Below are 16,292 nucleotides of genomic sequence, written 5' to 3'. Positions count from 1 at the left end.
ATTCATTCAAAAGCATTTGTACCCATTTGATCTAATCATTAAAAAGTGGATATGATACATGTATTTATTTCCAAAACAATGATAATGAAAAACGTATATCCTCATTCATAGCACTGCATGTCTTGAAAGGATGCTGTCAATGTTCCAACTTACTTCCCCATCACCTATATAAGCAACTTCAATGGGAGGATGATATTCATTCATTATATTTTACATTTTAATTTAAAAATACTGCATGGTTACAGTCTCATCTGACCCACGAGCCCACCACCCAAATACATACATGATCATTCAACTGTATGACTTTGAAATGTGGAAGAAATGTGGAAGAAATCTGGAACACATGAGGAAAACCCACACAGGTCATGGGGAGAATGTACAAACTCCTAACAGACAGGAGCAAATTCAAAGCCAGTCGTTGGCACTGTCATGCTAATTGTACTGCCTTCATTCATTATTATAAAAACTAGATTTCTGGAAATAATACTTTGTGAGAAGGAGCATGGGTATGGCGAGGTGAGGAATGGGAAGAATTCACAAATTATTTTTTTACTGGACGTTTCCACTGCCTTGTACTTGGGTCTGATTTAGACAAAGTGATTAATTAGTTGATAATTTCATATGCATCTACCCAGGTGCAATAAACAAGGTGGACATGGTCTTTTACCTTCCAGCAGTTCCTATGACTTGATTGAGAGTTTATGGACTCCATGTCGTCTCCAAACCTTAAGCTGCCTCATTATTTCTTACTGTTTCCTTTTCACCCTGCATTTGATCTCAGGACATTTACTGCTTCTTGACACGATCTCTCTATACCCAAGCTCAATAAAACCTCATGGCAATTTGCCCATTGTAACAAAAACCATTGATAAAACTAAGTGAATTACAAGTGGATGTCTTTTCTGATATTGGCGAGATAAAGATTCAGCTGACATATAAATGGAGTATAGAGGAGCTAACATAATACCTTAAGTGTTGTCTTTTGGATCAAGTTAAACTTGCTCTCTCAAATGGTCATAAAATGTCCTGCAGCACAATTTCAAATGAAACAGGTCATCCTTGATGTCCTGATCAATACTTCCCTCTGGTCAACATCATGGAGGGATAGATTACTTGGTCGCCTTCATCATTGCTACTGGAGGTAGGTAGTGCATACAAATAGAATTTATACATGATATATGTATAATCCCTTTAATATCCTAAAATACTCACAGGAAAGTTATCAGATGATATTTTGCATCAACTCATTATATTCTGTGGCCAAGAGGTTGGCAAATGGAAGTTTTTATTCAAAAATGAGAGAGTAGGGAAGTAGAGATGTTTAGTGGTGGGATTTTATGGCTCATGTCCTTGGTAACTGAAATTAATGCAGTAAGAGAAAGCACATATTTCAAATTGCTGGAAGCAGGTGAGCTGCCTGTGACTCTATACAGAAATGTCCTATCTATTGCCTTTAAGTTGCCAATATTAGACAACAGTGAAAAAGTCAGGCTTTTGTGCTTTAGAGTATATGAGCAGTCTTTAATCATCCATCGAGATGCACAATCATCATGGAAAACATCTTTGTATCTAAATTCAAGTTTGCTTCAACCCTAATAGTTTTGTTCAATTAAATCATTGGCTTTGATTTGAAAGAGTCTGTGATCGTACAGATTCTATCACCAATGTGTATATGTACAGATTGTAGTGTAGGATGACTGTGATTGGCTGAGAGCGCAGCCACACCTACTGGCAGGTCTTAAAGGATTGCTCCTAGCCAGACCAGGTCATTCTGGACTGGTCGACCTACTTGTGATATGCTCCAGTCTTTTAGTTAATAAAAGCCTGGGTTTGGATCAACAAGTCTTTCGACTCGCATTTCAGAGTCTACATGCAATTCTCTTTTTTTTAAAAAACTAGAATGAGGCACATTTCTATTCCTCTTGATGCTACAGATGCTTGATGCTATGAACCAGATTTGCACAACTCACTTCCCACCTGTCCATTTAAAACCCATTTTGTGTTGATGCTGTGTGACCTGCATAGTGTGTCCGTTGGACCTCATACTTTAAAGTGGCCATGGGTTGAAAGTCATTGTTTTACATTGTGCAATATTGCAATGAGCAAAGTTGACACTCCATACCAAATACAAACACATGTCATTTGCTTTATATAAAAACTTTGTTATTTTGCACTACTTTAGCAATTTTTTTGGAAGAATTTGCAGAAGCACAAAAATGAAATTATGAACTATTCATGGAGAAATTAATAAAATATGTACTTTGCAAATATTTAATAATGTCTGTACTTTCAAGGCTCCTAATAACTCAGCGAATGAGCAAACACCAAGATCTTCCAAAAATTATTACGATGTATCATTTTCATTGTAATAAAATAAATCCTTGAATTTGTATCTGATGAATTCTTTCATTTAATCATTGAATTTGGATTAAAATAGACAGGAACATGGTAATTTACTTAACAATATGATAGTATCAAATAAGGTAAAGGACAGTCCACGGAAGAAAAAATATGACGGTTCTTTGTGTAAAGAGATCCCTGCAGTTTTGGACTGTGTAAATCACTACGAGATTCCGTGTCACTGTACATCAAATTGAACTCGTCATTATTTATTCATGGGATGCAGGTGTTCTTGATAAAGCCAGTATTCATTCCCATTTCTAATTCCTCTGGAGATTACCACAGATTGTGGCACACATCACAGTTCAATGAACATTTGTGGACAAATTCTCTTCCAACAGTGGTTATGGACACATTTGATGAGGAGAACGGAGACAGCAGCATAAACCACAATAAGCATGACTGATGTGTAACCATTACATTAAATGTGAGCTACATCATTGTCAACACCAAACCAACCTGTCAAATGGGGTTAGTTGTGGAAAAAATTATTACATTTAGCAATTCAATTGATCATGAAGTGTAACACCGTGAAAACAGCAAAGTTAAATGTAAATGTTCTATTTAAAAAAAAATAAAAGGCATCTCTACTGCTATTGTGGACCCGAGGGAATGGAGACACAGCACTCCTCCACTGGTTCTCACTGCCATGATGCTGACATCTCCTTACAGGTTTTAAGCAGCCTGTAGAGGGTATTTGTTTTTACCTCAGCAAATCTGCAGATGTCCCTGCCCAAGATGGCAGGGGCCAGACTTGGCAACAGACCACGAGGGTGGCGAGCTCTGGGGGTTTAGCAAACTGGTGCAGGGCACCAGAATGGAAGAACGCATCCTTCTGTTTAGGAGGAACCTGGGAGATGATGCCACTAGGAAGCAGACGACAGCAGTAACCAGCGAGTGGCTCAGCAACCGAAGGACTCACACCAGGTTATGGGCTGCTGAAGACAAGCTTGTGAGAATGGGATCATGGTTTATGAGGGTGGTGATGGTGAGCAGGGATTCCGAAGGGGCCTGAGTGTTGACAGCTTCCTAAATTGTATCAGATGTTCAAAACTACAAGCATGGGTTCATCACTGAAGTTAATCACTGTGCGGCTGCAGAAATCACAGAAGAAATTACAGAAGAAGAATCCACAGACACTTGAAAGGACTCGCCTTTCTTTCTCTTTTTCTTATTGGTGGTGGGGATGCCAGGCTCGAGGTGCCCCTTTGTGTGGTTTTACAACAAGCAAAAGTAAATGAACTTTATGTATTATACACGTAATGATAAAACAATTTTGAATCTTAATGAACAGAGTGGAAACAGGAGTAATTCAAGCAAGGCAACTGATTGTATCTCAAGGGATACATTTATGGGAAGGCAGCGAGGAACTCTTGTTTGTTTTCTTACATTGCTGAAATGTTTCTGCCTGTAGCTGGAGATAGATGGTGTTATGTAGAATGATAGTATCTTTCTTCCATAACTGCCAATAAATTGAAGGTGGTGTACATAGGGCAGACTTTTCCTTCAACACTTTTACATACAACCACTAGGACAAGCGCTTCTGCATTCTGAAATCCACTAACTATTCAGAAAGCAGTTAAACAAGGGGCAATGATTACTTCAGCATTTGGAAATTCACTTAAAAGGGCATAAATAGAATTGTAGAGTCGAAAAATGTTATTTACCTTTTAGTGCACAAATACATTTGGAGTAACATAGGTCCCTGTGTTTTGAGAACATATCCAGGAGATGTAATAATTAGATTTAAAACTTGAACCTGAATTTGATTTTCAATAAAAGAAGGATGATCCTTCATCTAATCTATGTACCCACCCAATTCCTAATCATCTAATTCCTCCTAATGTCCAAAATACTCTTGGCTTCCAGTTTGAATATACTCAATGGCCAAGCAATTAATGACCACTTGTTGAGAAAATACCAAATATTTTCAACTCCGTGAATGAAGAATTTCTTCTTACTTCCATCTTAAATGGATGATACCTTATATCAAGAGTGAGATATAAAGTTATAGAATGGGTCACAGTGATAAAGGAAACCATTTAGTTCATCATGTCAATAAAGCTCTGTGATAGAATAATTTACTTACTTTTCCATTGTCCTTAGAATTGACCACATTACTTAGGGTGAGGAAACAATTCCTCATCATTTACACTATTAATCTGCTCAGAATCTTAACTCTCTCAATAAGATTGCCTTTTAGTCTTCTGAACTCTCGCAAGGATAAGGCCAATCTTTCCTTACATTTCATATTTTATCACAATATTTAAAGAGGTCATGCCAACTCTCAGAACAATCCCATTTCCTAAGTTATATTCTCAGTAACCAAGCCACCTATTGGCTGAAATGAACCACAGGAACTCTACACATTCACCTCCTTTAAAACTCCCACCTCCTTTAAAATTCCCACCTCCTTTAAAACTCCCACCTCCTTTAAAACTCCCACCTCCTTTAAAACTCCCACCTCTTTTAAAACTCCCACCTCCACCAACAATCAAATCTCCTTATGGCTGTAATGAAGCATAGGAACTCCACACACTCATCACCTTTATGTCTCCTGTCTCCATTAACAATCAAGCCTCCTATTGGCTGCAATGAACCACAGGGACTTCACATACTCACCTCCTTTAAGTCTCCTGCCTTCATCAACTCTCCCCCATCCAGCCATCCACCTTCAATAAAAGCAATATACAATAGCCAATTAACCTGATTGGCAGTTCTGGATATGGGAGGAAACTGGAGCTCTCAGGGTTGAATCACACTGTCACAGAGAAGGTCAGGATTGATCTGGGTACTGGAGTGTGTAGCGGCATCAGTGCCTGCTGTACTGCTCTGCTCCGCTTATAATCAGTGAACTGCATACGGGAATAAAAAATTAATCCTGTATCTCCAAGACAATGTCTTTGAACTTTAAGACCAATACTGCAGATAAGTATATGTCTAGTCTCATTAAAAAAATGCTCACACAATTGTGGTAATTTTTTCTCCACATTTAAATATCTTGAGACCTGAGAATTGACACTGTGGAAAATGTCACATTTGTTTTATTTTTAAGCTATCTGATGCCTGAATGTGCTGTAAGATTCAGTCATAGGGAAATCCAATTTTCTGGTTGTTGTAGCTGAAGGGATAATTGACGGTGATGAGGGGTCATTACCATGTTATCCAAAAATTACATGAAGCAAATCCAAATTTTACCAACAACTGCCATTCATATTGAAAAAAATAGCACAGTTGGGTTCACAGAGCCAAGAGAGAAAAGGTAACTTACAAAAGATGACCTAAAATATGTCAGAGGCAAAAAATGAGCAGAGGTAAAATACCAGATTCTGTGGAAATTGTGGATGAAATAAAGCACACACAATGCTGGAGAGACTCAGCAGGTCAAACAGTGTCCTTTATGTAGCAAAGGCAGAGATACATAACCAACGGGCTTGAGCTCTTCATCAAAGTATGAGAGAATGAGCAGGGTCTTTAAAACTGCAGGGAAAGAAGTCTTGACAGGAATGGAGCCATGAAAGCTAAAAAGCCTAATTTGTAATGGCAGGAAGGAGGAGGGTGGGCATACTAGGGGCTTGAAATAACAAATCAAATGTCTGGGGATTGGACTTCACCTAGTCTTGATGGAGTAAACCACCACTGCTTTTAGCATGAACAGACAGATTTTCACTCCTCTTCAGAAAACGTATAGTGCACCAAAGATATTTGCTACACTGCTAATGTAATTTACTTGTAGAACCATGTCAAATAGGATCTGCAAGTTTCCTGAGGGGACCTCACTATGTTCAGCATGGCTTCAGACATTTGATATGTGCCAGCATGAGAAAATCAGCCATACAACGAACTATGACCTCCAAAGGGGAGAGGGACTCATTTGCTCAAATGGAGATGCAGAGCCTGGTTAATGAGGTAGATGTCAGGAGGGAGGACCTATGTGCTGGGGGGGCTAAGAAATCTGGCAGGGACAAAATAAGATGGGCTGATAGGAGATCACTCCAGCAGCCTCTTGAGGAATGACAGTCCCCATTCAATCAAGTGATGGACTTCATGTCCTCACACTAAATGTACGGATGGAATGTAGCCAATGAAAATCACTGGAGCAAACCATTCCAGCCAGTGAAAGGAGGATTCATTCCATGAGGCCTTATAATCAATGCAACATTTGAGGGAATATTACATGTTAGTCTCTAGTTGCTTATTGCTGTAATGCGTGTCTGGTAACCACTGGATTGTGGAAAGTATCATTTGGTTTGCTATGGAGACTGTGCATTTGCAGGCTTACTACATAAAGGATTTCCTTATATCCTGTGCAGGCAATGCCTGCCTTTTCCAGTCCACCGAGAGATGAGGCAGTTAGCGAGGAGCGCCCCTGATGGTTGCATTCTTTCTCCTGGTCGTCTCATCCCTGCTGGACCTCATGATCCCCATCTCACAACCTCGGGCTCCTGCTGCTCCTCCAGCACTAGCTGCTCTCTTCAGTTGACCAGACTGCAGTTTGTTCCACAAAGCCATGGTGCCTCTGCCCCGGGTGATGTGTATTATTTGGTGTCCCTGAATTGATGCAGAAATGGACTGCATTTTCAGGAGACCAGTGGCTTTTCCCATAATGTTCTGGTACTTGTGTGGTTCCTATAGCATCTGGACTCAACAGTTGTCCAGTTGATACAGCAACAATACAAGACATAAAACATACCACATATGCCCAATTGATTTGCCCAACCACCTATTTGTACCAATACTATTTTAATCCCATTTTATTCTCTCAACATTCCCATTAATTTTTACTAAACAATATTAAGTTACAGTGGTCATTTATATTAGCGATCTACACATTTTTAGAATATGTGAGAAAGTTGGAACACCAAGAGAAAACCAAAGAATGGCAGGGAGAATGTGCAAATTCCATTCAGAGAGAACGAGAAGTCAGGATGAACCTGGGTCATCAGAACTGCGAAGTGGCAGCTCTAATATATATGCCACTGTGGCTCCCCAATCCCAGATGCAGAACATTTCCAGAGTAGGGATAAAATGAGTGATGGCATAGAAATATGGTCCATCATGAATGCTCATATTATTTGACCCTACTCTTGGTGTCTGTCACCCTTAAACCGAGCATGTGTCATGTTCATTGAACCCTCGTACTCAAGTTTTGGATATTGTATGACCCAGACAGGTATGCTGCATTGGAATGCAATTCTGGACATAGCCCAGGGGCTTGAACTAATCTTCAGTTAAAGGCATTTTTCAACAGGAGGAGCCACTGTGGGAAGCCTTGGTTTCCAATGATCTATCCCTCTAGTCAATATTGCATACTGATGGTGACTAACAGTATATACCACCCGAACATGTAGACAGGATAGGTGGGCTTCTCATGGATATGGATTCACCGAGGGGACATTCTCTACATAATCTCCAGTAAATTGTTTCTGAAAATTTCCCAGAAGTTCTACTTATTACTAAATGCTGAGGGTTTGACTGGAGGAGCATGAGAGACAAATCCACAGACCCTCGGTGACTCTGAAGGAACACTCTTTTGCTTCTCTTCCTTGTCTGTAAGTAATGCTTCAGGTAACTTCTGCCGATGGCAAATCTTCCTGCCCTACAGCAGTCGAAAACAAATTTTGTGCAATATTGCACTGTCTTTATTGCATGACAATAAATTGAATCTTGAATCTTACATTTTCCTTCTCAATAAAGAATAATTGAGTCACAGGAGGATGACATTAGGCCCACTGTGTCTATGTTTTTCTATGGATCCTCAAATCTTGTCGGTCTGCAGTAGAAGAACCAGGTGAGGCTGAGCATTTGGACTCCACTCCCTTTATTCCAGCCCTCGTCACTTACCTCTGAGAGAACATGGCTCAGTTTGAGGTGTCAAATGAAATGAGGCTGATTCACTCCACTGGGCACTTGTCTTCCTTTCAATTGTATCTCCAGGGAATGGAAATCACAGTGGCCCAGAGCAAAGAAACACTGGCCCAATCTTTTTATACTAGAACTTAGCCATCAGCACTAAACAATCCACCTGACTTTGAAGACTGATTGGCTGAGAACTCCATTACAGGTCCCACTTAACATTTCCACTTTGAGTTCAAATCCTAATTGAGTTGTAGCTGAAATAACTAACAAATAAGATGATTAGTCCATCTGCTCCTCCTCTTCATGTCACCATGAGAGGCAATGAACACACTGCTTGCTAGCTGCTCAGAATTACCCAGTGGTACACCACCAGACATGACGGACTCATGAAAAATTTCCCTCATATATTAACTGAGAATAGAGCAATAGTTTTTTTTTCATAAATTTGTTACGAAGTCCAAAGGACTCCAAAAACCAGTAGCAATAGATATGCACCAAAACACAGGGTTACTTAAACAAAAGTAGTTTTTAATTATATTTGAACAAGAAAACAGAATTGAACTTTAACTTATTACTTAACCTACTTACTTAACCTACCTAACTACTTAATCCCCCCCCTCTAATGCTAAGTGCAGGTGTGTATTAATGCATATTTAAGATTAGAAAAGTTCTTTGGTTCACAGTCCATACTCACTGGTTGCAGGCAATTCTTGTACAGAAGTTAGCATTAACAAAGTTCACCAGTCTTTGGTGCCTAACAGGCAAATGTTTAACACTTTGAAAACTGGTGGTTTTCAGAGAGAGATTCCTTTTCCAGGACATCCACAACTGATTCCTTCTCAATCAGTCTAGCTGATGAAACTTGCCCCTTCAGGGTTATCCAGACGATCCTCTTTCTTTCAGGTCACCTTTCACATTGTCAGTCTCCTCCTTTGACCAGGCAGCCTTCCAAAGTTTGCCAGCTTGTCCTTCTGGAACCGATTTCTGTCTCCTCTCTCTGTTTCACACCCTCCCTCTCTGAGAGCAAAACTCTTCTCTTTTGCCTGCAAAGATCACATGCTTTCCCAGGCAAGCTGCTGTCACACTTTGTTGTCTCCTGCAAAAAGCATGCTGCAAAAGTCTTGCAAATATTGTTTTAAAATGTGTGTGTGCAAGCTGCTCTAACAATTCCTCCCAAACCACATCTAAATACTCTGTCACACCTTCTCCCTTTAAAGGGAATTTTAACTTGAATTAAAATTCAGTTATAACTAAACTGTCTTAAAATTACTAAAGCGATAACAATGCACAATATATAACATATGAATATAATATATATTAACACCTTGACAAACAATCGGCAATCACATTATTTACACCTCTGATATGGTTAATTTGCATATCATATTCCTGTAATATAAAACTCCAGTTTAACGATCTTCTGTTTTTATTCTTCATTTTATTAAAAAGCACCAGAGGATTGTGGTCAGAGAATATAACAATGGGTTCATGAGAGGTACCAAGATACACGTCAAAATTCTGCAGAGCAAATATGATAGCTGTGAGGGATACTGGAATGTTAGGAGTCCAGAGATACTGGAAGCAAGTGCCAATTAAGAATAAAGTATTATGGGTTAACTTAAGGTGAAGGGATACTGGAATGTTAGGAGTCAAGCAAGTGCCAATTAAGAATAAAGTATTATGGGTTAACTTAAGGTGAAGGGATACTGGAATGTGAGGAGTCAAGCAAGTGCTCATTAGAGATTAAGTATTATGGGTTAAATCAGGGTGAAGGGATGCTGGAATGAGAGGAAGGGTTGTAAAAGTGAAATAAACTAAGGATCTTCAAAACAGGATAACAAGTAGATAGCTTTAGCAAGTCTTAGGGATTGATTAATGAGTGAAGAACAAAGACATGATACTTCTCTGACTAACAAGTTTGCAGGAAGACACATAAACTGATAAGAAGTTAGAATCCACGTGGGCAGAATTACCTAATGCTAAACCAATCCAGGAGGCAGAAGAATGTTGGGGGGAAGGTATCTCTGTACTGAAATGAAATGTATAAAAGTTGGGTCAGCCCCAGTATCTGTGTGTATTCCCAGGGTAAGGGGAAGCACCCAACTTTGCATTGTTGTAATAGTATAATAAAAGTTCTTTGTTCTCAATTTTTGTCTTGAGCAAATTCTGTGAAGGTACTTCTGCTTCTCACAAATGGGGGCTCGTCCGGGATCCCACTCCCTCCACTGACAGAGTGCCCGACGATGAGGGTAGGTGCACCCCGGCTGATTCAGCTGGACTCACGGATGGCGGGTGACTTGTCAGTGGACGAAGCGAGTGATATCCGAGAAGAGGCATTGAGAACAAACGACGGGAGGATGTTAAGGAAGCGCGCTAGGAATAGCTACTGGATCCCGGTAAGATAAATTTTACTTACTTGTTAGTATGGGAGATGTGAGTAGCAAGGGAAATAGTCCTAAGGAAGGACGGGACAATCAGATAACTAAGCAAAGTCCGTTAGGATTGATGCTATCTGATTGGGGTGCGGGGAAAACCCGTGGGAAAGACAAACAGACCATGGTCAGGTATTGCTGTCTGGAATGGGTTAAAAAACCCGATAAAAGGGAATTCGGTATATTGGCCAAAGCTCGGATCCGAGGATGACTGGATGTGTCAGGCAATGAACATCTGGCTCTATCAAAATCAAAGAGATAATATTGAGAGCAGTGAATATGCAGCCTGCTGGCTCAGGGGATCGTTTGATCAACTGGTTTTGAATGAAAAGGAATGCAAGAAAGATAAGGAACCTTTTGTCCCTGAAACACAAGGATGGGATGTGTTACATTCCCTTCCTCCACCTTATGCTCCTGCTATGCCGGCTCCTATCTTCCCCCCCCCCCCCCCTCCTATGCTCTACCCTTCTGCACCTTCCCCTCCTCTCCCACAGCTAAAGAAAGGAGAAGAAAGTAGGGGTGGTATGATGACCCTTCACAAAGTACTCGATTACCACCTCTATTGACAAGAGAGAGAGGCGACTTTAATTGAGAGCAGCATGAGACCCTCAGGGAAGAAAGGGCAGAACCCTTTGATTCATTTCCCAGAGAGCAGGAACCTAGACATTATAAAGGAGAGGATAAGCCAGAAACTAATTGGATGAGATCTTTACGGGAAGTTCCCATGAGAGGGGGGTCTCGGTTTTGTAAACGTGCCCCTGACTAGTCCGGAGGTGCGTTATTTTAAGAGAGAATGCCCAATGCAAGCCAGGGAGACGCGACCTTACGCACTGATGTGTTGGAATATAGGGGTTAATTAATGAAAATATGTAGAATATATGCTTATGTACTATTCAGTTTGTATACATGAATTCAGTACTATGTAACAATTTAATATTTACCTCATGGTGAAGGGAAAGAGTAATGTAAGTAAGGGGCAGCCACAGTATGTAGCAAAGTTGGCTGATTACAGTAGGTTTAGAATTGCCTGCTCCCAAGATACAAAAGAGAGAATATGTATGAAACAATTTAGTAGGAAGGTTAAGGCAAAAGGAGGTGTTGATTAGCATAAACAAAAAGAATCCTGACAGAGACTGTCAGAAACAAAGAGAATGGAATCAGTAAGAAGCTAAGACAGAAGGAGGTGTTTAGTAGAACAGAAGAATATGGCCAGATGAGAACAAAGAAATAATTAGAAATATCTGGGGTATGAATTGATTTCTGATCAAAACAGGATATTCTGACCTTGAGGATTAAAAAAGATGGGAGCTCTACACCCCAGATAACTGCAGAGCAGGAAATTACTTGTGATAAATCTTATGCAAGAAATCTAGCAAAGGAAGCCAACTTTTGTTCTGTATAAGGTTGATCTATATAAACTGTAGAGACCGGTCAGTGGAGGTCAGTCTTGGGGAATAGCTCACTTTGCAGGTGACCTATGAACTAATGACTGAACCAGAGCTCTGTTAAACTTTATTCTTATGCTGTGAAATAAACTGATTCATTTAATGTTCATTTAATGAACATGCTGGACTCAGACGACACATAGACTAAATTAAGGGTAGGGTAAAGCCAGAATCAGACAGATGGAAGCAGATTATGAATAGGGGGGGGTCACGGTTCTCAGTCAATACACACCGTGGGGCTGCACAGAGAACCATTGGTAAATTTAAGCATAGAACTCCACAGTGACAAGATGACCTTTTTTTAGTAGATTCTGGGGCAGCCCGGTCTAGTATTTTACAACCACCCGAGGGTGTTAGGATAGAGGGGACAGTGATGATTTCGGGAGTAGGAGGAAGAGACTTTACTGTATTAAGAGATGTAAGAATGCAAATGGGAGAAAAGATAATAACAGAGGATATTTTACTAGTTCCCCAAGCTGGGGTTTGCTTGATGGGACGTGATTTACAGGACCAATTGGCTATCGGTACCAGACCACAGGGATCAGGTATCGGGGTTCAATTATATGTGCTGACAGAGGAGGATCGGAAAATAATAAATCCTAGAGTATGGGCGAAAAAAAAAGGAAATAGAGGAGGGTTAGATGTTCCTCCCCTGCAAGTTACTTTAAAAGATTCTGAACAAGTAATTAGACAAAAACAGTATCCAATTCCTATGGCTGGCCGAAAGGGGCTGCAGCCAGTAATTGACCAGTTGGTGAAAGATGGTATACTCGAACCTTGTATGTCACCTTTTAATACTCCAATTTTACCTGTCCAAAAACCAGACGGTACCTATCGATTAGTGCAGGACTTGAGGGAGCTGAACAAAATTATTCTCACCCGTCACCCGGTTGTACCTAATCCCTATACAATAATGGGTAAAATCGATCCACATAGTAAATGGTTTAGTGTGATTGACCTCAAAGATGCTTTCTGGACCTGTCCGTTAGCAACAGAGAGCAGAGACATGTTTGCCTTTGAATGGGAAAATCCTTTTACTGGACGCAAGAATCAATATCGGTGGACAGTCCTTCCCCAGGGCTTTACAGAATCACCAAATTTATTCGGTCAGGTCTTAGAACAAATACTAGATGAGGCTCCTCGGAGAGAGAATTGTCAGTTGATACAATATGTTGATGATTTGTTAATTACGGGAAAAACATATGAATTAGCTAAACAGTATTCTGTTGGACTTTTGAATTTTCTGGAGAATAAGGGTCTCAAGGTGAGCGAATCCAAATTACAATTTGTTCAATCAGAAGTTAAATACTTAGGTCATCTGGAAAGTCAGGGAACTAGGAAAATAAGTCCAGAGAGGATATGTGGTATATTACAGATCCCCCGCTAGAATGCCCAAGAACTTAGGAAATTCCTTGGTTTAGAGGGATACTGTAGAATCTGGATTGAAAATTATTCTAGTCTGGTCAGATTTCTCTATGATAAACTCACAATTCTAGGGGGCGAAGCTGTTGTCTGGACAGAGGAAGAGATTAAAGATTTTAACTTGGTGAAACAGTGCCTTATTAGTGCCCCAGTGTTGGCTTTACCCAACCTAAATAAGCCATTTGACCTATATACCAATGCGAAAGGAGGTGTAGCCACCGGAGTACTAACACAAGAGAGGGCAGGCTGTAGACAGCCAGTTGCTATTCTGTCAAAAGTTTTAGACCCTGTTTGTCGTGGTTGGCCAGAGTGTGTGCAAGCCATCGCAGCCAATGCTATTTTAGATGAGGAAGGACAAAATATTATGTTTGGTGCCCCGATGATAGTTCACACCCCTCACACAGTCCGCAATATTCTCTTACAACATGCTGGAAGGTGACTCACAGACTCTAGAATTTTAAAATATGAAGCGATCCTAATGGATAGGGATGATTTGACCCTGATTACGAATAAAGAACACAATCCAGCAACTTTCTTGGTTTCTCCAAATTCTGACAATACCATAAATTAGTTAGAGCATGTATGTTTAGAGGTAATAGATTTACAGACCAAAATTAGAGATGATTTAAGTGATGAGCCTTTACAGGAGGGTGAAAGGTGGTTTATTGATGGATCTTCTCTTTGCATTGATGGCACTCGCTATAGCGGGTATAGTGTAGTGGATGGGAAAGGAGTGGTGATTGAAGCCGGTCACCTTCCCGGTCATTGGTTAGCACAATCTTGTAAATTGTATGCCCTCTGTAGAGCTCTCCAGGGTCTAGAGAACAAGGTGGGCACATCTACACAGATTCAGAGTATGCTTTTGGTGTAGTGCACACCTTTGGGGAGATCTGGAAAGAGCGGGGAATGATAACTGGAAAAGGACAAAATTTGATCCATGAAAATTTAATTGTCCAATCTCTAGATGCTCTTACATTACCTGAGGAAATAGCTGTAGTTCATGTACGGAGCCATCAAAGTGGTGACAGTCCTGAAGCACAGGGGAACAGACAGGCAGATGCAGCTGCCAAACAGGCTGCGCTCATGGAGATAATAGACATGCAGCTGTTACTGCCCACCCCTGGAGTATCCTATTCATTCTATTAAACCTGGTGATTGGGTATATGTAAAAGCATGGCAAGATCACCAACTAAAACCTGTCTGGGATGGCCCCTATTGTGTACTTTTGATCACAGACACTGCAGTGTGAACGAAAGAAAAGGGGTGAACTCAAATACAACGAATTAAACAAGCTGCTGATCCATGGACTAAAGACATTGATAATCTACCCTCCACTGGGCGTGCTGTCCTTCATCCTTCTGATCTGAAAGTTACACTACACCGGGAAAAAGTGCTGTAATGTTGTTTTTACCATTTACTGTATTGTTTACTTGGTGGTTCCCCGTTTTTGGGACATCCCTAAATTACTCACGATGTATTAAGTCCTCCTGGAATAGGGGCAGCAGAGGTGACAATTATTTACCTTTAGAATGTAGACAGGGCATAGATATAAAGTATAGTCATAGTGGGGTATGGGTTAATAATATAGGATCCCAACATGGACCAGGGGAACAGAACGGCTCTAGAGGAGTAGATTTGATTTGTATTTTGGCCTCTACAGGTATTAAAGAAAGGAGTTTTAAAGGGATAGCACAAAGGAGATGGTGGGACAAAGACAGACAGAATGGTAGTCAGGATTGTACATGTGGCAGAGATAGAGTTAATACATATGCTAATGTTCACAGACAGGCTGCAACTCACAGGCTCAGTGATACTTATGCTAATGTTCGCAGACAAGCTGCAACTCACAGGTTAAGTGACAAGAAACACCCCTCCCCAACTTGGTCTCCTGTAAAGCATCCTTTGGGTCACACAGACATTCGGAATGTTAAAAAAACCACCACTGTAAGGGGAGTTCCAGCTGTAAACGAAGTAAGCTGCTCCAGAATACTAAAGCTGCTTGGCATTTAATCGTTCAATCAGACTCCAGGCAGCCTTGGAGATCATCACCGAACAGATAGCAATGGCCCTGAATTTAGGGGCTGAAGAAAAACGACAGATATGAGCCACAGTTCCACAAAACCGCCTGGCTCTCGATTACTCGTTGGCTGCTGAAGGCAGCGTTTGTGAAAGACTGGTTAAGGACAATGCGCACAATGGTCAGGCGGTTAAAGACACTTCTTCAGGAGTTCAAAAATCTTCCCATGCCCAGGTTCAGACGGGGCAACCTTGAACCGGTGTGGGATGAACTAAACTTTTTATTGGTAACTGGAGTCTGATATCCATAGCCCTTATAGCAGCTGGACTCACTATTCTGGCCATTATGGTGCTCCCCTGCCTAAAGACTTGTGTGCAGTGTTTAATCCAACGGGCCCTTCGGCAGGTCACTACAACCCAAATGATGTATGCTTCCCAAACTCCGTCTGATGATGCTGAGGCCGCAGTTCGTTTACTCACACGCTGGGAAAAGGACCAAGCTTAACAGAACACTACCGAATGGGGATTTACTAAGCGTAGCTAAAGAAAAAGGGTGGATTGTGAGGGATACTGGAATGTTAGGAGTCCAGAGATACTGGAAGCAAGTGCCAATTAAGAATAAAGTATTATGGGTTAACTTAAGGTGAAGGGATACTGGAATGTTAGGAGTCAAGCAAGTGCCAATTAAGAATAAAGTATTATGGGTTAACTTAAGGTG

The 16,292-nt window shown here is 40.7% G+C and overlaps 1 protein-coding gene across 1 annotated transcript in view; it reads right to left on the bottom strand.

The window, feature by feature from the left end:
• chrna8 (cholinergic receptor, nicotinic, alpha 8) overlaps positions 1–16,292 on the bottom strand; it is a 131,285-nt gene that overhangs the window by 34,008 nt on the left and 80,985 nt on the right. The gene's annotated exons all lie outside the window — the stretch shown is intronic.

Source organism: Narcine bancroftii, chromosome 1 (genome assembly GCF_036971445.1).
Source record: "Narcine bancroftii isolate sNarBan1 chromosome 1, sNarBan1.hap1, whole genome shotgun sequence".
Lineage (NCBI taxonomy): Eukaryota > Metazoa > Chordata > Chondrichthyes > Torpediniformes > Narcinidae > Narcine > Narcine bancroftii.
Note: the sequence above shows the minus strand (reverse complement) of the source record. Positions and strands in the feature narration are given on the sequence as shown.